The 25,825-nt window shown below is 43.3% G+C and overlaps 1 protein-coding gene across 2 annotated transcripts in view; it reads right to left on the reverse strand.

The window, feature by feature from the left end:
• Positions 1 to 25,825, reverse strand: part of MEGF9 (multiple EGF like domains 9) — a 500,021-nt gene that overhangs the window by 306,820 nt on the left and 167,376 nt on the right. The window lies entirely within an intron of this gene.

The following is a 25,825-nucleotide window of genomic DNA, read 5'->3' on the forward strand; positions in this document are numbered from 1 at the left end:
GAGGGAAGCTGACACCCGGGGCGGGTCGCCGCTGCGCACCCCCCCCCCCCCCCGGGTGCAGCACGGCGCACCCTCCCCCCGCTGGAGCGCACCCCCCCCCCGGAGCGCATACCTCCCCCCCCCCACCGGAGCGCATACCTGCGGCGACGGACGGGCGGGAGGGCCGATCCGCCCCGACTGCACGTTGCTGGGGGGTGTCAGCTCCGCGCTGGTTCACTGCTCTCTCTGTCCCGGAACAGGAAGTAACCTGTTCCGGGGCAGAGAGGGCAGTGCACCAGCGCGGAGCCGACACCACCCAGCGGCGTGCACCCGGGGTGGACCGCCCCCCCCCCCCCTTCCTACACCACTGGTATGTTCCATCTTTGCTTACACTCTATGCAGTCTAATAAAATGTTTTAGTACATATTGTGTTGACATTGTAAGTACTATACTATGCTATACTCTAAAGTTACATATTTTTACTGGCAATATTGTCTATTGTTTATGTTTGACTTATTCTTGCTGTACACCCCCTTAAGTGAACTCCTTCATGAAGGCAGTAAATAAATCACACCATGCAGCCCACCTGGATTCTGCTAGCAAGATTTCCACATATGAGCACAAGGAAGTCATGCAAGAGTAGGAAGTATGATAATGAAGGGTTAACAAAGAATGTTTCCTTTCCTACCTACCATGTAGAACCTAAATGATCTGGTGCGCTATTTCAATCAATAGAATCATGGGGTGAACTTCCAAAAGTTTTGGCTATCTTTTTTTTATTATTATTATTTGTATTCACACAATACAGGTTGCATTTGCAAAGTACATACTATAAAACCAAGTGTACAGTCCAATAACAGAAAAACATGTTAAGTAGTCCAAGTCCCATGTCAATGTTTGTACTTTTGTGACAGCCTGCATTGTATTTTCTTATAATTGTTTAGATCTCCCCATCCATTCTACCTTTCACTTCTTCAAACACTCCATTCCATTTCTCAACAGTCACGCCCCCCGCCCCCCCATTCAGCCCTTTACTCTCCTTCCCGGTCCTTTCTCCTTAGGAGATCACATTTAGGCAATCTGTCCACAGCATGGCATACTTTCTATTATCTGGTCTACTGGCCTTGGAGTAGATTCGCCTCTCGCGTGAGCCTACTTCCCTCATCTTCGTTTTCCATACCTCTCCTAAGGAGGTCACATGATGCCACATTGATAAGCAGACGTGGACGAGGAGAGCTCCTAGGCCCCGACTGAAAAACGGCTCGATTAACCGCATAAAAATGCAGATATATCGCTTAAAGAGCAGAGTCCGGTAGTGGAGAAAAACCCGAACCAGTGGCCAGATCCGCGATATTGATGGCGACTAAATCAGTGCGGAAGCAGGGGGAAAAGTTAAAAGCGTCAGACCCTCACAAAATGGCGGAGACAGAGGGCGGCAGAGCGGGCTCGGTATGCTCCGCATGGGTGTCTGAGATTGTGTCGGAGGTTACGCAGGCGATCAATCTATCTTTGGATATCAAACTTCAGAAAGTTACGGACAAATTAGAACAGATGAATAAAATGGAAGCACTGAAAGGCGAGTTCACCGCAGCCTGCCAGCGACTATCTGATCTAGAGGATCAAATGCAGCAAATGACAACGGACAAAGAGTCCCTACAAACAAGGGTGAAAGACCTAGAAACCAAGCTCGATGACCTTGAGAATAGGTCTCACAGAGGAAATCTCCGTCTGGTGGGCCTCCCAGAGACCATCACGGACCTCAAACCTTTTTGTAGGGCTGGTTAACTACATCGCTGCAACTGCAATCCACAGCAGGCCCGATCCGTATTGAAAGGGCGCACAGACTGGGCCCCAAGGTATCGGGGGATTCCAAACCAAGAACTGTTATCTTCAAGGTGCTGAATTACGTGCACAAGATGGAAATTTTGAGAGCAATTCGGGCTAAGGGCCCCTTGAAATATGAGAATCAAACGATATTATGCTTTCAAGATTTTTCCCACGAGAGTTTTACTGCTACAGAAAGCATACTCGCAGATCTGCTTGACGCTACATCAGAGACATGTGCAATTTGCACTATTATATCCCGCTCGCCTCAAAATATTTTCGGATGGGCGAGCCAGCTTCTTTGATACCTCTGAGGCAGCGCGCAAGTTTTTAAAGCATCACGAACCGAGGCAGACGGCAATGATGGAATAAACTGAAGAGAAGGGGCTCCTTTTCCCATCTAGCTGAAACGGTGGTATGAGTGATGGCTCTGTATGACAGAAGGGGAGTTGGAGAGAGAAGATCTACCCTTGGTGAAAAGTTCCGGCTAGAGACTACAAGAACACGAGGCACATATTAAGCGGCCGTAAGGTGAGCAAACATGATGGATTACAAATGGCGATTACTAGTTTACATTGAACCAGATAAAGAGTCATAACCTCCATACAAAACTGTGTGCTAGATGCTCTTTTTTTTGTTTTTGGGTACGGGCGGAGGTACGAAGAAGCCTGGAAACTGAAACCTTAGAACGCTCTGGAAAGCATGTAGACGAAATAACCATCTATTGAAGAGTATAGGAAGCATGGACATGCCCTGGGCGCACATAAAACGAGAAGCTTCTTCAGGTTTGACAGCGAGTTGAGAAAAGAATGAAGTAAAATGAAGCTTGTTGCAGGGCTTAGCTAAATTCGGGGAGGATATGTTAGATAAAGATGGGTGCATTCAGGAGCTCGATTAAAAGGATATAAGACTGTGAGAGGGCGAGCAGAATGCACCCACAGGCTCCTTGACATAGAAGGGAAAGCGACTGTATACATTGAAGGATCACTATATCACGTTAAAGGTTTGATTGTTGTTTTCAATTTGGGGATACTTTAAGGTTTAGCCTCATAACTCTGTTCAAGATATATGGTTTGTTTAATGGAACTGCAGAAGGAATTATGAAGAAACCAGCCGTTGAGAGGAAAGGGAGGGAGACTCTCACTCGAGGTGACCTCATAGACTTTGCTCGGCACAGGAATAATGTGGTTGAGCAAACCTCAAGAGAGGCTGGAGGGGGAAGTAAGGGGTAAAGGGGGGGAGGAGTAGATAGACGATTGCAGGGCAGGGGGGAGGGAAGGGAGGGGGGCTGTCGACTCTGTGTGGTCCGGGTGGTGGAGGCACCCCTGTTGGATGAAATCCCTAAATTAGGGACACCAAGGGGGGGATCAGAGGCTGGGCTGATTCACCCTTTTGAGGAAGATGTGACATTGCGGATAAAGAGGTAACCCAAGGGAAAAGGATGAGATCGCCAAGATTCATATCGTGGAATGAGGGTGGTGTCACATCCCCGATTAAGTGCCAAAAGATATTACAGCTCCTGAACCGCCAGAAGGCGGATATAGCATTTTTGCAGGAGACCCACCTTTCTTCAGAGGAGCATGCTAAATTCAGGAAATGGTGGGTGGGTCACCTGTTGGAAGCACCGGCGCAAGACCGGAAAGCAGGAGTATTAATACTTTTTAGGAAGACGCTTGATATCCAGATAAAGGGCTGCTGGAGGGCACGTGATGGTCGATATGTGATAGCTAGAGTCTCAATTGACAACCAAGAGCTCCTATTGGTTAATGTGTATGCGCCTAACACTTATAACAAAGAATTTTATCGGTCGTTGGTCCACAAAATTGCTAAACAGGAGGGAACACCGGTGATCTTGGGAGGGGACCTGAATGAGGTACATGAACCAAGTTTGGATACCTCACAGGGACAGAGAGCAGAGAAGGGGTCGAGTCAGCGAGGGATCTCTATGTTAATGTAACACTTTAGATATGATAGATATATATGCTAGAGGCAGGGAAAGGTCCATATGGGGTGTCGGACCACACATACATATGGTGGAATATGAGAGTACAAACAAAAAAAACAGCACCACGGGCCTTTAAAAATGGAACACAGTTCTTTAATGAATGAGCCTTGACAAAAAGACCCGACACGGGCCGTGTTTCGGTGACTAGCACCTGCATCAGGGGTCTACATAGAATACAAAACATAGAAATAATATATTTTTAAAATTTTTTTAACATATATTGAATAAAACCAAAGATTAATATTTAGACTCATCAAGCATACATAATATATAAGCCTATATAAACACCTAAAGCATTTAATATTTTAACATTGCATTTAATATTTTAACATTCTCATATATTAGTAATTTGAAAATAAATGGATAATTTAACAAAACAAAAATGGTAACTCACCACAGTGATGACGTGGAAAACTAGGGGAATAACTCGAATTTATTCCTCTACAATATATTATTCCTTACTTTTGGACAAAAAGTTTTTTCATATATTAATATTATATGTTTAAAACGCTTATTTTAATTATTTATAATATATTTTATAAAAAGGTCATATTATATAATACTGGCTATAACTAAATTTCATATTCATAAAAGCTTAAACTAACAGAAAAGTCAAAAATAATTTTGTTTAAAACATTTTAAAATGTACAATAAATTTCAAACATTACACTGATATCATAAACCTTCAAAAACATTCAAATCAGCACAGAAATGAATAAATATATACATCTTCAAATATAAAAAACCCAAAACTATAATATCTAGTGGCATTACTTGATCTTAATTTTAAAAAAAACCCCATTTTGTCACTATTCAAAACTCCATTTGCATAATTGATTGCAATTGGCAGATAAGATGAATAACAAATTCAAAAGTATTTTATTCATTGACTAAAGTAGCATTAGCAGTTACAGATAAAATTGGTATATAGCAAAACAAGTGTACCCAGAGCTCCAAACAATAAATAAGTGAATAAAAGCCCTGTTAACCTTTTGTCACTATTCAAGATGCCATTTGTATAATTGTGATTGGCAGATAACAAAATAAATGCAAATTTTAAAGGTATTTTGTCACTAGCTAAAATACCATTAGCAGTTACAAATAAAATTTACATAATTAATTGTAATTGGCAGATAACGAAACAAATATACCCAGAGCTCCAAAAGATAATAGAAGCCCTGTTAATGCTATAATATATATATACTAGCAAAAGAGGCCCGTTTCGAAGCAAATGAAACAGGCGCTAGCAAGGTTTTCGTCGGCAACACCCCCCCCCCCCCCCCCCGCCAACCCCTTTGTTGTTGTGGCATTGCTCCACCCTCAACGTCATGACATTTGACGCGAGGGCGGGACCCGTAGCGATTGCCCGCCTCCCTCCCTGCCAACCCCTTGGTTGTTCTGCCATTGCTCCGGGGCCCGGAGCGATTTTGGTGGCTTCACCACCACGAACCTTCGAACCTTTTTGAAGGAAGGCAGGGCTTGGCTTCACTGACGTCAGTGTCCTCAGAACGTTGAGGGTGAGTTTTAAATATATATATATATATATATATATATATATATATACACACATATACATATATATATATATATATATATACACACACAAACATACATATATATATACATATATACGTTTCTCACATCAGCATTCATTTAATAAAATGTCTTCAATATTTCTTTTAGAACATAGCAAAAATGATTTCCATAAGCAATAAAATACTGACTTTCATTTTAACTCAAGTGTCAAAAGAAAAAAAATCTGTATAACAAACCATAATGCCACAGACATTACCAAGAGGATTGTGCAATTGATAAAAGTTGTCAAATCATGAGGCAGCAAATACTATAGTGCCTAACTTAGAAACTTCCTACAATTTATTGTCATGACAAAAACTTACCCCCATGTCTCATATAGTAAAAGCTACAAAGCACCAAGGCACTTTCACTTTCTGTATCCAAATGGATGAAAAGCTGTGCTCTCAAAAGGCTCTGCTTTTAATGTCACACAGGGTGGAAAAAATTTGTAATTAACTTAAGTGAAAACACCTGATCTTCACAAAGCATTAACCTTTATCCTATCAAATGAATTTAGGTGGTTACTGGGTCTAAAAGCCTGCCAGATATGCAGGAATCATTTACTAGGTCCTAAAGCCTACATTGTTAAAATATCCATTTGTTTAAAATATATATAAAATGACAGGATATTGAGTAATTATCAAAACAATTAACTGACTATATTGCAATTTTAATCTATTTAGCAAATCTATAAATTGTGTCTTCAATTCACTGTTCATATGCCAATTTGTTATCTACTCTTAAATTGAATATTTATCAAATATTAAATGACCAAATTTAAAAAGATTTTCTGAACAAATATGAACTTACCATACCCCAATTTTAATCTATTTACTAAGTCTATTAATTATATTTAAATTTAACAGTTCATAAACTATTTTATAAATGCTAAAATTGAGCTTAAACAGCACTTCATTCTTATAATTGTATATTTATATTGTGCCATTATTATCTACCTTATGAGTCTATAAATTGCATTTATAATTAATTATTAAATTCTAAATATAAACTTAAATAATACTACAAACATATGGTTTTATCATTAAATGTACCAATATATTCTGATGTATTTACTATATGAAATATAGTAGTTTTATCATAATGTTATGTTGAATATACCCATGCAATCAGGTGTTAAACTTAAATAAGTACATATATGAAACGTTTGTTCATAAACCAAATGAGTACATGTGTGAAACATTTGTTCATAAATACATGACATCAAACAATCAAAAATATATGCTTTAAACCAAGCATATCATACATCCATTAGTCACATATATAAATGTTCCTTAAAATAAACTGCAAAGAACATCCTTCCAATGTTTAAAAAGAAAGAAAACAACATATTGTCTAAATATTCATTGAAAAACAGACAAGTCTATCTCTAGATTAAGTCCTGCAGGAGTTACTGTATTAAATTCAAAAATAGTTCTTTGTTCTCGTTGTAACAAAAGCAGATCAAGGTCACCGCCACGCCACGGCTTTTTAACCACTTGATAGACAAAAAACCGGAGATCAGATGGGGAATGCGATTGTTCCATATAATGTTGCACAAGTGGGGCAGTGAGATTACCCCGATTGATATTACTCCTATGCTCAATTATGCGCATCTTGATTTTTCTCTTTGTTTTACCCACGTAAAGTAATGAGCAAGGGCACATAATAACATATACAGCATGTGTGGTATTGCAATTAGTGTGGTTCAGCAGTTTATAAATTTTGCCAGTCTGCGGATGTTCAAAGGAAACAATATCCATTGACAACTGACATACCGAACAACTCTTGCATGGATGTTAAAATGTTTTGTATTCTATGTAGACCCCTGGCGCAGGTGCTAGTCACCGAAACACGGCCCGTGTCGGGTCTTTTTGTCAAGGCTCATTCATTAAAGAACTGTGTTCCATTTTTAAAGGCCCGTGGCACTGTTTTTTTTGTTTGGACTTTAGTTTGTACTTCGTTCCCTCTCTTTTGTTATATCCAAGTCACGGAATATGAGAGTAGACACTGGTAGAGGGCAACAATTTCACTGGCAATTTCCCACATATCTGTCATATGATAATGAGTTTAAAGAACACATAGCGAAACAATGGACAGAATATCAATGTCACAAAGCAGCACACAGGGAGGATCCGATATTATTCTGGGACACGGCCAAAGCAGTTCTCAGAGGAGTGATCTTAGCCTATACAAGTCACAAGAAAAAGATGAGAGATAGGGATATCATCCGATTAGGGCGCCAGGTGGGGGAGGCCAGAAAAAGGTGGGGGGCCCATCCGACATCTCGAAATAAGGAAACATTAATGGTGTTACAGGCCTCCCTTAATACATTACTACATGCTAGAGCAGTGAAATCTTTGCAATATTATAAATACCAACTATATTTACACGGGAATCAACAAGGGACAATGTTAGCAGGGTTGATAAGACGCAAAATGGGCAAGCAAAAAATTTTACAGATCCAAAAACAGCAGGGAACTCTCGTACGATCAGACAAAGAGATCACAGAAACCTTTCGGAAATACTACCAAACTTTATATGCTGATCCAGTTGAGGAGGGACTTGAGGGTAAAACCTACTTAGAAGGGCGGGAGCTCCAGTCTTGCGGGATTCGCAGAGAGTAGCAATAAATCAACCAATTACAGAATATGAGGTCTGTAGAGCGATCCACCAAGGAGCTCGGTTTAAGGCACCAGGCCCAGATGGCTACCGCTATGAATTTTATAAATTGCTAGGGAAGCAGATCGCAACACCTCTGGCAGCAATGTTAAACAAATTTGTAGAGAGAGGAGAAATGTCGGACTCTTTAAACAAAGCAAGAATGGTGGTGTTACTGAAACCTGGAAGGGATCCCGAACAGGCATCCTCTTACCAGCCAATATCGCTGCTAAATGTAGAGGCTAAGCTGGTCGCCAAAATCTTGGCCAGCAGGTTGGCAATTATTTTACCTTCACTGGTGGAAGAAAGTCAAGTCGGATTTGTGAGAGGGCGGACAATCGCGAAAAATATGAGAAAGATTATAACATCGATGGATTGGGTAGAACGAAAAAAGACGCCTTCTCTGCTGATCAGTTTTGATGCAGAGAAGGCGTTCGATAGAGTAAATTGGGAATTTATGCTCGCGACTTTAACAGCATATGGCTTTACGGGTTTTTGGGTTAAAGCGGTGGAAGCCTTATATAAGACTCCGAGGGCAGTGCTGTGGGTGAACGGGGTCACATCGGAACCGATAACCATACGACGAGGCACATGACAAGGCTGCCCATTATCACCCCTACAATTTGTATTAAGTGTCGACCCCTTGGTGAGGGAGATACTCTGGAACCCAGACATTCGGGGAGTGAAAATGGGGGGACAAGAGTTCAAAATATCGGCTATTGCGGATGACCTTCTGGTTACTACTACTACTACTTAGCATTTCTATAGCGCTACTAGGGTTACGCAGCGCTGTACAAGTTAAAACATGGGGAAGGACAGTCCCTTCTCAAGAGAGCTTACAATCTAAAGGTAACAAACTATGTAGTCAGTGTATCATGAATGGGGAAGGTTGTTAGGCGCCAAAAGCAAGGGAGAAGAGATGGGTTTTGAGTAAGGACTTGAAGATGGGCAGGGAGGGCGCATAGCGTATGGGCTCGGGGAGTCTGTTCCAGGCATAAGGTGATGCGAGGCAGAAGGGACGGAGTCTGGAGTTAGCGGTGGTGGAGAAGGGTACAGATAGGAGTGATTTGTCCTGAGAGCGGAGGTTACGGGTGGGGACATAGGGGGAGAGGAGGGTAGAGAGGTAATGGGGGGCTGCAGATTGAGTGCATTTGAAGGTCATTAGGAGAAGCTTGAACTGAATACGGTAGCGAATTGGGAGCCAGTGAAGCGACTTGAGGAGAGGGGTGATATGAGAGTATCGGTTCACGCGGTAGATAAGACGTGCAGCGGAATTTTGGACAGATTGAAGGGGGGATAGGTGGCTAAGCGGGAGACCAGCAAGGAGAAGGTTGCAATAGTCAAGACGAGAGGTAACGAGTGAGTGGACGAGGGTTCGGGTGGTCTGTTCAGAGAGGAATGGGCGGATTTTGCTAATATTATAGAGGAAGAAGCGACAGGTCTTAGCTGTCTGCTGGATATGGGCAGAGAAGGAGAGGGAGGAGTCGAAAATGACTCCGAGATTGCGGGCTGATGAGACGGGGAGGATGAGGGCGTTGTCAACAGAGACAGAGAGTGGGGGAAGAGGAGAGGAGGGTTTGGGTGGGAAGACAAGGAGCTCAGTCTTTGCCATGTTCAGTTTCAGATGACGGTTGGACATCCAGGCGGCGATATCTGAGAGGCAGGCCGAGACTTTGGCCTGGGTTTCGACTGTGATGTCGGGAGTGGAGAGGTAGAGCTGGGTGTCATCGGCATAGAGATGGTACTGGAAACCATGTGATGAGATCAGTGAGCCCAGAAAAGAAGCGGTCCAAGGACAGATCCTTGAGGAACCCCAACAGAGAGCGGGACGGGGGTGGAAGAAGAGCCATTAGAAAATACTCTGAAGGTGCGTTGGGGAAGATACGAGGAGAACCAGGAGAGGACGGGGCCCTGGAACCCAAATGAGGACAGTGTGTCAAGAAGTAAATTATGATTGACGGTGTCAAAGGCAGCAGATAAGTCGAGGAGGATAAGGATGGAGTAGTGACCTTTGGATTTGGCAAGGAACAGGTCATTGCAGACTTTGGAGAGAGCTGTTTCTGTTGAGTGTAGTGGGCGAAAGCCGGATTGAAGCAGATCAAGGATGGCCTAAGAGGAGAGGAAATCAAGGCAGCGGCTGTGGACAGCGCGTTCAAGTAATTTGGAGAGGAAGGGTAGAAGGGAGATGGGGCGGTAATTGGAGGGGCAGGTGGGGTCAAGTGATGGTTTTTTGAGAAGTGGAGTGACTACAGCGTGCTTGAAGGTGTCAGGGACAGTAGCAGTGGAGAGAGAGAGGTTGAGGATGTGACAGATTGAGGGGTTAACTGTAGGAGAGATGTTGGTAAGCAGATTGGTGGGAATGGGGTCAGAGGAGCAGGTGGTGCACTTAGAGGAAGAAAGAAGGCGAGCAGTTTCCTCTTCGGTGATCTCAGGGAAGGAGGAGAAGGAGGACAGGTTAGGTTGGTTGAGGGAGTGGGTTAAGAAGTCACAGGGAGGAGAAGGCTTGGAGGTGAATTCAAGGTTTATCTTCTGCACTTTATCGCGGAAGTAGTCAGCTAGTGTTTGAGGAGAGAGTGGGGTGGGGGGGTGGGAGCGGAGGGCACTTTAAGTAGGGAGTTGAGGGTTGCGAAGAGGCGACGAGGGTTGGAGCCAAGAGAATTGGTTAATTGAGAATAATATTCCTGTTTGGCAAGGAATAGGGAGGACTGGAAGGAGGATAGCATGAATTTGTAATGGGTGAATTCTGACAGGGTGCGAGATTTCCTCCAGAGTCGTTCAGCAGATCGGGTGCAGGAGCGAAGGTAACGGATGCAAGGGGTTAACCAGGGCTGAGGATTAATGCGCTTAGTGGGGCGAGAGACAGATGGTGCTAGGGTATCCAGAGCAGTGGAGAGAATTTCATTGTAGGTAGAGACAGCCGTGTCGACAGATTCAGAAGACGAGATGGACGGGAAGAGATTGGAGATGTGAGAGGATAGGGTAGGGGGGTCGACAGCTTGGAGATTCCTGAAGGCAGTGGTTATAGTTGGGCGAGGTTGAGGGGGAGGGTGATGAAGTGTGAGGGTGATTAGGTGATGATCTGAGATAGGAAGGACTGAGGTGCAGAAATTAGAAGGTGAGCAGGAAGAGAAGAGAACGAGGTCGAGACAATGGCCATCACGGTGAGTAGGGGCGGTAGAGGATAGTCGGAGGTTAAAGGAGGATATCAGAGTGAGGAATTTAGAAGCGTAGGAGTTGGATGGGTTGTCAACGTGAATGTTAAAATCACCGAGAATGAGGGATGGAGATGCGGGATCAAGAAAGACAGTGAGCCAGGCGTCGAAGTCAGTAAGGAATGAAGAGAGGGGCTTATCAGGGGGGCGGTAGATGACAGCAACTCTGAGTAGTAATGGGTAGAATAGTCGGATGGAGTGAGCTTCAAAGGACGAGAAGCAGTTCATCTAACTGACCCTAAAACATCCTTACCGGCCCTGATGGATAGTTTTGAAGAATTTGGAGACTTTTCAGGGTTCAAGCTAAATCTGGATAAGTCTTTGGCCCTGCCGACCACTTGTTTGGTAAAGCAGCAATGGAAAGGCCCGTTCCCCTTGAGATGAGCATCACGCCATTTTAAATATCTGGGTATTAAGCTCCCCTGCAAAACATTCTTAATTCATGACCTGAACGTTTCCGATATGCTGGAACAAACGGGTCGCTCCCTGTCAAAGTGGACATCACTGCAAATCTCATTATATGGTCACATTCAATTATTCCGTATGACATTATTCCCGCATTGGTTATACATGTTACAGCAACTGCCGATCACACTCACCAGGAAAGATCTTAAAGCCTTACATAGAATGCTCGGGAAGTTTTGTTGGCAGGGGAGGAAACCTAGAACTCCATTTAGATATTTGATAGGTTCGTGGAGACAGGGAGGTTTGGGAGTACCGGATATATCTAGCTATAACTGGGCATGCCTCCTCCGACACTTAGGAGATTGGATATTGGATAGCCAGGTATACACACCGAGGGAGATGGAGCAAGCGACATATGATAAATGGGATACCTTTTCTTTAGTACAGTCCCCTTATGCTAAACTGCCTGAGGAGGTCCGGGGCAATTATCTTCTGAAATCACTTAGGGGGTCTTGGAAATACTTGGTTACTCTACTTACCTCTGGTAGGAAATGTAGATTTTAGCCCCGGGAGAGAAAACAAATTTCAAAAGATGGCGAGCAAAGGGAATTAGATATGTCAGCAACCTATTGGATGAAGACGGGAGGTTAGTGTCATGGGAGAAGCTGTTGCAATTACAAAAAATGGCGAGGCGAGACCTCTTTGCTTATAGACAGGCACAACACTATATTCAAAGTCTAGATGTAGGAAACCCAGGATTTTATTTTGTTACATTTGTACCCCACACTTTCCTACTCATGGCTGGCTCAATGTGGCAGGCGATGGTGGGTTAAGTGACTTGCCCAGAGTCACAAAGAGCTGCCTGTGCCGGGAATCGAACTCAGTTCCTCAGTTCCCCAGGACCAAAGTCCACCACCCTTACCACTAGGCCACTCCTCCACTCCTCCATTTTGCCTTCGACACAGGCTACTGCAACTTTATGAACCCATTCAGGATAGAGGTGTATTGATCTTGAAAAAAGCGCTAGAGACACTGCAACCGAAACAAGAGAAAGGCGAGCTGCAGCGGCGATGGAGTCAAGATTTAGGCGTCCTGACGACAGCAATAGATATACATAAATTAGTAGGGCGCATACCAACTGGATTGATTAGTGCGGAGCTGAGAGAAGGTAACTTTCGCACACTGCACAGGGCTTATTTTACGCAGGAAAGGCTCTTTAAAGCGGGAGGAATAGAATTGCCGCTTTGTAGCAAGACACAGGTCAACACACTAATACACGCTCTCTGGGAATGCGAACACATACAGAAATTTTGGACAGACCTTTCCTTATATTTGGAAAGCTTAGGGGTAAGACCACTAAAGTTAACTCCAATGGGTCTGCTATTAGATCACTATGAGGATTTTGGTCCACAAGTTAAAAACTTTATCCAACTAGTTAGAAAAGCTGCAATGCTGGGTAAGAGAACTGTGATGGGAGAGTGGACCAGCAAACAAGCTCCATCTTATTGGCAATGGAGAAATAAATTACACGCGCTAATGTTATTAGAACTACAACATGCCCGAGGTACTTTTAAGCGGAAGAAACAATTTTTGGAAGTTTGGGATAAATATATCCAATCACTATCACACAGAGCCCGGAATCTGGTGTTAAATTCGTTTTCATCTTGAGCATACTGAAGGACTCCCCTGGGGGGGCTGAAGAGCTGGCTGCAGGGAGGAGATACAGAGTCGACAGGGGTAGAATGGGTGGAGGAAAGGGGGGAGGGGGGGAGGAGAACACGGAGAAGGAATAGGTAGGACAGTCACAATTAGATAGCTGGGCCGCGTCATCAGGATCAGATAGATAGAATTTTGCGGGTAGTCAATAGCTGATAGATAGGAAGACACATAGATGGGGGGGGGGGGGTAGGAAGGGGAAGATGCGGCTATGCAACGAGAGATTGCGGAATAACAGATGATCAGACTTGCGGTTACAGTTCTCCTGGGAATATGTCCTAGGATCAGAAGCATGCTTGACTGATAAGTTTGACATCAAAGGTTGCACTATCTATAAGTAATTATACAAGCTCCAACATGGGGAAGAGGGAGAGCTATTGGATTGGGAAGAGGGGAGAGGGGGGTTCCTGTTAAATACTTGAGGATGCAACAACATAATATTAACGCATGGAGGGGTTAGGTGTCTTACCTATGTTCAAGATTGCATTGATGTAAATTTAGAATGTGGAATGCAACTTTGTTTTGAAATGTCATCAATAAAAACGTTGAAATCTTCCATACCTCTCCTAAAGCACCCTCTTCAGAGATCCAAAAATGTAAAACAGTTTTCCTGACCAACAGGAGTGAGACATACACCAACCTCCTATAAGGTTGTGATAGGCCTTGTATTATTAAAAGGGATTGATCCCCTAACAGCAAAGTTGCATAGTCCCACTCTAGTCCTCTGTATGACAGTATTGATCACCTGAATGGCTTCAATTCCACAGCACCAGAGCCGGGCATTCTAAATAGGAGTGGAGCAGCGTTCCCCCCCCCCCCCCCCTTCCTGTATTTGCTGCATCTATCATCTTCCCAGAGTCCCATATGTACCCCCTTCGCCTCGGAAATGTATGCTCTATGTAAGATCTTATATTGCGTCTCCTGCAAATCAGCCGCCTTAACCATTTCATATAATGTTGAGAATAGCTTCCTGAATGTTTGGCTAGTATAGGTGGTGCCCAAGTCCCCATTCCATTTATCTGCCAGCGTATCCATCTCTTCCACCTGCCTGTTCACATTTAGAATTTTGTACCAGGTCAATAGGCCATTTAGCTGATATGGGATCCTGAGGAGAATCCTGTCTAAATAACCCCATGTCCACGCCTCCCCATGTTCTGTCCTCAATGAGGACCAGTAACGTCTAACCTGAAGATACTGCAGCAGATTATTATTTGCCAAGTCCCATTTCTCCTTGACCTGGTCAAATGTATCAAAGATGTCCAGGTCATTTGCCAATAGTTGCCCCAAAATCCTACAATCGTTTTCTCTCCACTTAATAAATGCCAATCGTCCCATCCCAAGCTGCAACGCCTCATTGCCCACTAGACTCAAAAACGGTGAGGTGTCCAGTGATCTCTGTTGTCATCTCCTCCACCACACCCATGCTCTCCGCATTGGCTGCAAGAATTCTCGTCTGCTAGTAATGTTGGGATTGCCGCTATAGCTCCCGTGTATTAAGCTTATAAACAGATATAACAAAAGAGAGGGAACGAAGTACAAACTAAAGTCCAAACAAAAAAACAGCACCACGGGCCTTTAAAAATGGAACACAGTTCTTTAATGAATGAGCCTTGACAAAAAGACCCGACAAGGTCTTTTTGTCAAGGCTCATTCATTAAAGAACTGTGTTCCATTTTTAAAGGCCCGTGGTGCTGTTTTTTTGTTTGGTTTTAAGCTTATAAACGACCATGGCCTGCTCCAATTCTCTAACCCCCTTTCTGGCATATACCGGTTCTGTTCAATTATCCCTTCATAAATGAAACGCATCAGCGCCGCCACATTGTACATGCGTAGATCGGGAAGGCCCAATGCTCCCATCTCTTTCTTTAACGAGAGCTTGACATATCCTATCCTGGCCACTTTCCCGCACCAAATAAAGGCTCTAATAGTCGATCTAAACAAGCACTCATCTTTTCTTAGCACCCTAATGGGAGCTGCTTGTAATGGGTATAAAATCTTTAGGTAATAAAATCATCTTTACCAGGGCCACTCTGCCCATCATGGAAAGCGGCAGTTCCTTCCATTTATCACATAATTGCCTAATTCTTTCTATCTGGTCAGTCACATTTTTCTTATAAAACGTTTTGTTGTTTGTACTGAGGAAGACCCCTAAATATCTCATCACTCCCTTAACTGGTGTTATAGGTAACCCCTCCATCCCAGGGTCTCCCTCTATCCCTGATAACGGTAGTAACTCCGATTTAGCGCAGTTAACTCTCAGCCCTGATAGTTCTCCAAACTCCCCTATCAGCTCAAGGGCCCTTGGCAAGTCTCTGGAGGCATTCGCCACATACAGTAATATATCTCAAGGGCCCTTGGCAAGTCTCTGGAGGCATTCGCCACATACAGTAATATATCAAATAGATTCAATCGGAACCCTCTATTCCTCACCCTAATCCCCCTTATATTTGCATTGCTGCGGATTTTTATAGCCAGTGGGTCAATTGCCAATAGGAAAAGAAGTGGGGAAAGGGGGCATCCGTGTCTGGTACCCATCCCCAGCGGGAACCCAACAGTAGGTTTCCCATTTACCATTAGCTGTGGCATATGGAGTCTGTAAAGGGCTTCAATCCATGACCCCACCGCTTCTGATATTCCAAATCTTCCCCGGGTCTCAAATAAATAAGACCAGGAGATACTGGCAAAGGCTTTTTTCCATATCCAACCCTACAATGGCTTCTAGCCCTCCTTCTCCCCTATACTTTTGGATAGCCATCATGGCTTGAATGATGTTCATAGAGCCATAACGACCCAGTACAAAGCCTAATTGGTCTTCGTGAATCAACTCAGGCAATACCTGAATTATTCGTCTGGCCAATATAGCTGCAAGTATCTTAACATCTTGGTTTAATAAAGAGATCGGTCGATATGAACCCACTTGCGCCGGGTCCTTACCTGGCTTTGGCATATGGGCCATATTATTTGGTATGGTCAATCCTTCCTCCACTAGCCCATGCCCCCAGAGGTGGCGCCACCAAGCTGCTTAAAATACAATAATATTCAGGTCCAAACCCATCTGGTTCCGGCGCCTTAGTAAGTTTCAGCAGTTTAATACCTAGCCTTATCTCTTTTTCCATCACAGGCCCATTCAGGGTGTCCAATTGCTCCCCCGTCAGCCTCGGCATCCTTAACCCTTGAAAGAACTCTTCATATTTATGTGTGTCAAAAGCTCGGGCATTAAATAATGAACTATAATACTGAACAAATTGCTGCATAATTTGGGGCTCTGTGGTAAGAACTCCCCCCCTTATCGTCCTTTATGGATGAGATAATTTGCCTTTTACGTGTGGGTCTCACTAAATTAGCCAGCAGTTTGCCTGCCTTGTTGCCCCACTTGAACAATCTAAAGCACTGGTAGTATATATCCCTTTCTGCTCTGATAGTCAATATGTCATCTATTTGTTTCTTAATTTGTGTCATTTGCATTTTGTATCACTTATATGCGACATATGTGCCCTCCTCAATTGGTGGTACTCCTGCAACAGCCTCAACAGGTCTGCTTCCCTCTGCTTTTTCTTCCCTGCCACATATGCGATAACATAGCCCCGCATAACTACTTTAGAGGCTTCCCAGTATGTGCTTGCATTCACCTCCGGTGTTGTTGTGCTTCTGATACTCCATCCATTTGGTATGTAAAAATTCATGGAACTCCCTACCCTTATACAGGGAGGGGGAAAGCCTCCATACCCTCTCACCCATCTCCGCCGCAAAGGAAATCGCCATTTCAACTGCCTGGTGATCATTCAATGCACTATCAACTATTTCCGCTTTCACAATCCTAGAGACTAAGGGAGATGTTAGTAATAGGTAATCCAATCTGGAGTATACCTTATGAGGGTGTGAGTAAAATAAACTCCCCATCCTGGGGATGCAGGAGCCTCCATATATCCACCACTCCCAACTGAGAGGCCACGAAGGGGATCCCCCTGTCCTCCCAATTCTTCATCTTGGGCTTCAATGGTCTACAATCATTCGTGGGATCTGCTACTGTATTGAAATCCACCCTCCCATAACAATCTGGTAGTTAGAATAGGGTACCACTCTCGCCACAAGGTCAAGATGCAGGAGCCTCCATATATCCAACACTCCCAACTGAAAGGCCACGAAGGGGATCCCCCTGTCCTCCCAATTCTTCATCTTGGGCTTCAATGGTCTACAATCATTCGTGGGATTTGCTACTGTATTGAAATCCACCCTCCCATAACAATCTGGTAGTTAGAATAGGGTACCACTCTCGCCACAAGGTCAGAGAAGAATTTATGGGAGTACACATTAGGCCCGTATACATTACATAATATGAGTTGCTGCCCCCACAATTCACCTATAACCAGTACATATCTACCTTCTTTATCCTGCACCACCTTGTGGCAGTGAAATGGTATTTGCTTATGGATTAAGATGGCCACCCCCCCTTTGTCTGGAATTGTAAGCCGAGTACCCTATTTCCCTTACCCACCCCCTCCAATTTTTGATGCTCTGGGGCTGATAAATGGGTTTCTTGGAGATATGCAATATCAGCCTTTTCTTTTTTCAACCAAGAGAGGATCTTAGTTCTTTTGATCGGGGATTGCAATCCAGCTACATTGGTGTAATAATTTTCAACCTACCCATACCTGGAACATGTTTGCTTTATAACCTTAATCCATTTACCATATACCTTGCCAGCCTCCCAGCAGGACCCGCAAGGCCTCTGTTCTTGTGCAGCCACCACCCAGACATGCATGCCATGTTCCTCCCTTGACTTCAATGTTTTCACCTTACGCCTCTCGCCCTCCTTATGCCCCATATTTCGCACACACTAAGAGTACTCCTCCTCCCCACTCCCCCACCCCATTCACCCTTCTCCTCATGCATCTCCTCCATACCCCCATACACTCCCATTCACTCCCCCCTCCCTCCCCTTTACCATATTTACCTCCCACATCCTTCACCTACCCGTTTCATTTATTCTTCTTCCATTCTCTCTGACCTGTTGCACAGTAGCTCTTGTTCGGACCTCCAGGAGTGTTCACAAGATAGACAATTGCTGCACCTCTCCCTGTGGTCTGGCTTTGGTCTCCGGTTCCCGATCCAAACAAAAAAAGAAAATCACAAATACTGTGCCCTGCGCCATCGCTCCTAGTTCACAGGGCCTCGTCTGTTCCAGTCCCCCATTCAAGCATTGTTCTACCAGGTGCTGCGCCAGTTTCCTCCACTCTTACTCCACTGCTGCTCCACTGGGCCCCCGCTACTTTGGTCCGTGGGGACCCGACCCACTCCTCTTATTGTAGTTGTCCAGATATTCTCGTGCCGCATTCGCACCACTAAGAACAATAGTCTTTCCGTCGGCCCAGATTTTCAGCTTGGCCGGATACACTAAGGCAAATCGGATCCCCTTTTTGTGAAGCACTGAACATGTGGGGACCATAGCCTTCCTCAACAAACGTGACCCCTGTCGAATAATCGTTAAACAGCAGCAGGCAATGGCTTTTGTACTGGAGCGTTTCCTTGGCTCTAGAGGCTTTCAAGATCTTCTCCTTTGCCTGCCAGTTTACAAAGTGCGCAATCGCCGAGCGGGGTCTATTAGTGTCTTCCCTCCAGATTCCCACTTGATGTGCCCTGTTGCAGCCAAAGAGGCCCCTTTGCTCCTCTAATCCCAAATGTTCAGGGAGCCACTTAGCGAAAAATTCATAAAGGTCTTTGTCTGGTACTGCTTTAAGCAGTCCTATGACCCTTAAATTGTTCCGGCATGAACGGTTCTCCTGTTCCTTGACCCGCTCTCACATCTCCGCCAGCTCCTTTTGGAGCGCCGCCAACTGCGTGGCAGCACTCTGGGCCTCTTCTTCTCTCGCGGAAAGCCGGTGCATCACTTCAGCTATGCGCGCTGAGTGTGAGTCAAATTTCTCTTTTATTTCATCTACCACCGATTGTAGTTTATTTAGCTTGTCTTCCAGTGCGGCAGAGACTGAGAACGAGATCTCCTGTGCCCAGTCAGTAGTCAGAGTTGGTAATGCGTTCTGCATGGGCCGTGGCTCCGCCATTTTGTTGTGGCTGGTCCTCGAAGGGTTTGTCGATTTTCTGTGGGTTCTTAGGGGCATACCTTGCCTTAGCTCCCTAAAATGTACACCGGACGGGTCCTGGTACTTTTATAGCCCACTTTACTCGTTCCGCCGTATTTAAATCCTGTAATATAGCAGACTATGGCAGGGTAGGTGCGGAGCCTCTCCTTCTCGCTGCCTCTCAGGTAGCAGGCATCATGTGACCCCCCCCCCCAAGTTTTGTATATCTTAATGAACTAGGCAGATAAATCTAATTTTAAAAATGTCCCTTTGCCAACTAACTAAATTTGTGCTGATCAAATTGCAAAGTGAATAGGTTTAGACAAAAAAAAATGACAAAGGCAGCATAAGTTGGTGGGGGAATGTGGGATACAAATGCAATAAATAAATAATAAGTTTTAATTTAACTGATTACAAAGGTGAGGTTACTAAGGCTGAGCACATTAATGGCTGAGCAGGGCTGAGAGGGGTTGAGTGCAGATGGCCAAGGTGGTTTGATAACAAGAAACAGCATGATGTCACAAGGCTGAAGCCAGTCTCCATCCAAGGAGGTTTTAATTCTCCCCAATGCTGCTGCAGCAGCTGCCGCCGCCACCACCATCTTGGTACATAAATACATAAGTATTGCCACTTTGGGACAGATCAAAGGTCCATCAAGGTCAGCATCCTGTTTCCAACAGTGGCCAATCCAGGTTACATGTACTTGGCAAGATCCCAGCACAATACATTTTATGCCGCTTATCCTAGAAATAAGCAGTGGTCCATTGTAATAATGACTTATGGACTTCTCTTTTAGGAAGCTATCCAAACCTTTTTTAAACCCTGCTAAGCTACTCTGGTAACAAATTACAGAGTTTAATTTCACATTGAGGGAAGAAATATTTTCTCTGATTTGTTTTAAAATTTACTACTTTGTAGCTTCATTGTGTGTCCCCTAGTCCTAGCATTTTTGGAAAGCGTAAACAAGTGAGTCACGTCTACCAACTCCACTCAGTATTTTACAGATCTCTATCATATCTCTCCTCAGCCGTCTTTTCTGCAAGCTGAAGAGCCCTAGCTGCTTTAGCCTTTCCTCAAAGGGAAGTCGTCCCATCCCCTTTATCATTTTCGTTGCTCTCTCTGTACCTTTTCTAATTCCACTATATCTTTTTTGAGATGCGTTCAAAAGAATTGCACATAATATTAGCGGTGCAGTCACACCATGGAGCGATACAAAGGCACTACAACATTCTCATTTTTGTTTTCCATTCCTTTCTTAATAATACCTAACATTCTATTTGCTTTCTTTGCTGCCGCATGTATAAAAATGCTACAGCTATGAGCCTTGGTCCCCTGCCTAGACTTTGGTTCAGGCTCTAAAATGAGGGAAAAGCTTACAGGCCTGTGTGGCTCTTGCTTGAACTCCCAGTGTTGGAGCACTGCAGAGAACAACAGGAAACACAAAGGTGGGGGTCCAAAGGACAGAGTGACATTGTGGTCAGCCATGGTGTGAGAAAGGAAAGGTGTAGCTGGATGCAGGGTCTTGCTTAAGATTTGTGGTCAAGCGAGCTAAAGACAAAACCATGTTAACAAGATAAAAGCTACTCATTAGCATGAGCCAATCAGTGGTAACCATGACATTAGCATAGATCCAATCAGGTATATCTACTGTCATATTATCCATATTCTGAGGGCACCTATAAAAATCAGGGTATTTCCTGGTTTAAGCTAGAGAGAAGGATTGCCACTCTCTCTCTCCAAGGGAAACCAATGTGACCAGCAGAATTGACAAATTACCTAATTGCTTTCCCTTGTAAAACCTTTAATTGGTAAAAGAAATTATAAAAGATTAGGAACTAATTAACACCTGTTTGCAGCTGGATTATTATATTCCTATAACAGATCGATTGTACGTGCCAGTTGTCAATCACTGATTTGACTTGTATCTTGGCAAATAAACTCCTCATCCCAAATGATGTTCTGTGGACTTCACTTAATGATCAAAGGCTGTAAGTATAGATGCTTCTGCTCTATCAGGCTCTCTCTTGCTGCATTGTATAACCTGTAGCCTAAATCCAGTTTGTCATAAGGCTGGTATCTTTCCCTTGCCAGTGCTGAGAGGCGGACTAACGTCTCTCTCAGTGGCAATTCCTTTTAGAACTTCACAACTTCTTGATTACCCCAGTACTGGTGCTATTCAGAGATGGAGTCAGCCTTCCTGGGGGTTCTCTCTGCCACTGGACAGCCGAGCTCCAGTACCAGAAAGAACCTAGGGGTCTCTGAACCCTAGATTAAAACATTGGTGATGTCGCGTTCAATTTAAACACGCCACCAGAATTTTTGTCAAAGCGGGGGTTGATTATAGATCTTGACTAAAATTCTGTTGTTGTTTTATCTTCCAATTGAATGTTGCCCTTACTAACATAATTTTTGGCTGAATTTATAAACTGCTGTTTTACTTTTGCTTTCTGGTCTCTTTCTAAAACTGTTTCTGAGACTTTCAGAATTAAGATGCTATATTTGGCAATCTAATCTGTTGCCCGGTTTCGTTAAAACTCAGAGACAGATTTTTTTTTTTAATGCTGCAAGACACAGCCTGGTAGATCTTATCGTGTTCCACAATGTGGTTATAAAGTTTTAAAAGTTTGCTTCGTTTCCCTTAATACTATATCTTAATTCTAATCTCTATTTCTCCTGCGTAGTCCCTTTTTTAGATACTTCCTGAGAACACTTCCTCTGTTGCTACATATATGAATTTTTCTCTCCCTCTACTCTTTATACCCCCTCCCCACCTGTTGAAGACTGTAAGTTTCTCTGTTTTCGGTTCTAACTTTACTTTTAAAGTTGTTTTTTTTTTTTTTGCAAAGCTGCCTCCAACTTTCATTTATTGTACTTTCCCGTACTGCCAGTCATGTTTCCTTTCTGGCTCACTGACGTTTCCTGACCTTACCGACAGTCTGCAAGTCTCTCCTTTCAGACCTTTTATTTCATGTATGGGTTTATTATTCTCTTTATGTGCTTATTGTTCTGATCCTAGTGTTTCAGTTACGAGATTTACCTCAAGCTCCTTTCTCTTTCCGCTATGGGCTCTAGCTAAAATGACTCTTCAAATAAGTCCTGATAAGCCGTCCTTCATATTAAAACTTTCTTCTCTTACTTACTCTCCTCCGGCACTGCCCCTCCCTTCCTTGGTGGCTGCTCTGTCTCACAACTCCCACTCTAGTGGTTTTACACTTTTTCCCTTGCTATCCCTTAACTCAGCTTAAATAAGACTTGCTCGCCATACTGTTACAGGGCTTTCAAACTTTTTTTGTGTGTCTTTCTCATGGACTGCTTATTGATTGGTATGTTAAATCCATTTCTCTGAGCTATCTGCCAACTTTTTATCCATTCTTTTCTTCAAGTATAGTCGTTAAGTTTAGCTCAGCCTTATACAACTGCTTACTCATTGGTTCGCTATGGTTGTCTGTCTACTTTTATATCCCGCCCACTTCCTCTTTTACAGTGTGTCATTTCTCTTTGAGACTTCAATGCTAGGATAGCAGTACTCACTTTTGTCTTTAGATATGTTGCCAAGCTGCAAAACTTTTTTTTCTTTCCTTATTTATCCTAAATAGTTTTCTTCTTTTACTGTGATGGTTGGTTTGGCCAGCCTTGCTTATTGTCTGCCGATAATGAGGCTGTGTTATTTTCCTGGACATAGGGTCCTGCTGTAATTTTCAAATATGCTCTTGCTATTATTTTACGCTCTTGCCCTAGATGCAAGCTTCCTATTATCGCTCCTAGAACATTAATCTTAGTCAGAGACGGTTCTTATTGTTTATTGCTTTGTACATACTGCTTTAGCAGTTATCTACGGGAAACATGTACCCGGTGGTTTAATTTCAGAAGCTGATTCTAGCCTACTCATACATAATGTTTGGTATTGCAGTATTAAAAGCTGCTTTAACCCAGCATGCATGTACTATGCTACAAAAGTCTTGTAATTAATATTAATATTCTTATCTTTTGATGGTCTCCCGCTCCGTTAGGTTGCTTTGCCCTTGCATTGCAGGGTTACTTCCTGTCAGCTGTTCCGTTCTAATGCTTTCGAGTTTCCTTCTCGTGGTTTGATGAGTGGAAAATATATTGTCTAGTGAATGATGAACGTGGAATTTTTCACATTTTTTTGTTCCGGCTAATGTGTTCCGACTAATGGCTCCTTTATGGTTGTACCTTCCCCCATGAGCTTACATATGTTTTGTTTTGCTTTAAAATATTTATTTTCCTTTTTACTCTTTCCTGCTTTACTATTTCTGAAGTATGTTTCAGGGACTTCTCCCTGGGACATGCTACACTCCTATTTTCTTATTCCCTCTTCCACCTGTGTCACGCTAGAACCATTGGCTTTAATACTGATGCTTGAGGAATCGCTTACGCCCACCTATGGGACTCATATCTGCCCCTTAGGTGGATGACGGTATAAACAAATTGGTAGAAATTGAGCAATATCCCACTTCATTCCCGAAGTGTGCTAGCTCCACAGCTCGACCTTTTGCCCCTGCACGAGCTAGTTTAGCTCTGATGTGCGCAATGTCATACGGAGACGTCCAGCGCAGCTGTTGCCATTGGCGCAAGCTAACTAGGGGATTTTAAATTTTTAGACGTATATTTAAGTATCCCGTGGGGATTAGTTGAATTGAGTGGAATCTTCAGTTGAATTGAGCAGAATCTTCCTAACCAGCGAAAATCCATGGGATAGCTGTCCTTCGAGTTCAGGGACCTTATTTCGCAACTTCCTGGACTCTTTGAGGGGTAGTAGCCCCCCCTCTTTTGAGGGTTCTACCATTGGAGTGAATCATGGCCAATGGAGAAGACTCTTGGCAGCCGGTAGAGAAGAATCCTGGTTGTAGAAGCATACCCTGGGGGACAGTATTTATAGAATAGGGTACATATATTAGCTGACATTAGGTATTTACTCACTCACTTCTCAGGTACACATCTCTGTTTGCAGTTTTTGTCTCTCTCTCTTTTAATGTCACTAGCGGTTAAAGCGTGGAGCTTTCCGCCAATTAGTAATTTTTATTTTGGGTCCTTATGTTGGAGCACATTAGCAGATGCGCGAGTACGATTGTGTTATGTCTCTGCATGTTCTACTATCAGGATAATCATTGCATGTTTTTGTGAACTGTTAGCACATTATCATTTCTGGGTCTCCCTGCTATCCCTGAAGCTGCCTTTTGAACCACTGACCTTGTACCAGGTTCTAGGTCTGGTCAATACATATATTACTACTCTAGATCATTGTTCTATAGCAGGTTACAGGTCTGGAGCTTATTTGTAGACCACTTGCTCACTAGGTCCCGTTATTATACATATTGGGTGATGTTGTTCACTACCCATTATATCATATCTTCCTCTCCGCCCCCAACACCAGATACTGGTGATCTGACATCTATTTAGATCTCTGGTAGGGGCTTTCTGAAACAGACCTTTCTATTTTGCGGTTGACTCCCCCCCCTACGCCACCGAGAGTTCGGAAGGGCGTGGTGATCCCGCCTACTGTCCTGTTTCTCAATTGACTTTCTGCACTAGAGATTAAGTTGCATGAATCGTGAGTATATATTTATTTACTACATGTGATACTATTGAGCTTGCCGTTGTATACTTTCATGGCCTGTTAGATTAGCTCTAATTTAAATGTTTTATTTTACCAAATTTAGGATTAAGATTTTGTCCTCAATACACAGGGACACCTCTGTATGTGGGACAATTACTGTTTATGTGTACGAGTGTGGTTTTCCTTTTCTATTCTATCTGTGTGCTGTGACTTGTGATTGGCTACTGGAATATTTATTTTTATGTCTTTTGTTTTGAAACCCTAATCAACCTAACCATGCACAATTCCAATGATTGGTTTTGAACTACATTTAGAAATATCTTGCTTCCTCTTCTAAGCTTTAAGTTTTCTACTTATCAGGATTAGGTTACTGTTTTAATTTTATGTCTATATGTTCCTGTGTGTCCTGTGGTAAATGGCATAAACTAAACCAGATAGTTATTAAGGAATTATTTCTTTAGTTTTAAATTGGTGCTCTAAGGTTACCCCGCGAGATTGCCTATCAACTGCAGTGGTAGTAAATCTCAAAGGTGTGTTTTTTTCCAGGATTGTATATTATTTCATTTAAGCGATGTTTGTTTGATTTGTGACGTGAAGTTAAATACCTGATTGTTTTTGACTTCCGGTAAATTGCTTTCACTAGGAATCCGAGCACTTTTTAGTTCTAGTAGCTATAAATAGATTAAAGGTTTTCGATAATTTATCGTTGTTGGCTCCGGTACTCGCATCCGGATTCTAAATCTGGATGAGACAGATATACCGGACATACTTGTCATTCTTAATCAGCTATCTGTCT

Source organism: Microcaecilia unicolor, chromosome 6 (genome assembly GCF_901765095.1).
Source record: "Microcaecilia unicolor chromosome 6, aMicUni1.1, whole genome shotgun sequence".
In the NCBI taxonomy this organism is placed as follows: Eukaryota; Metazoa; Chordata; class Amphibia; order Gymnophiona; family Siphonopidae; genus Microcaecilia; species Microcaecilia unicolor.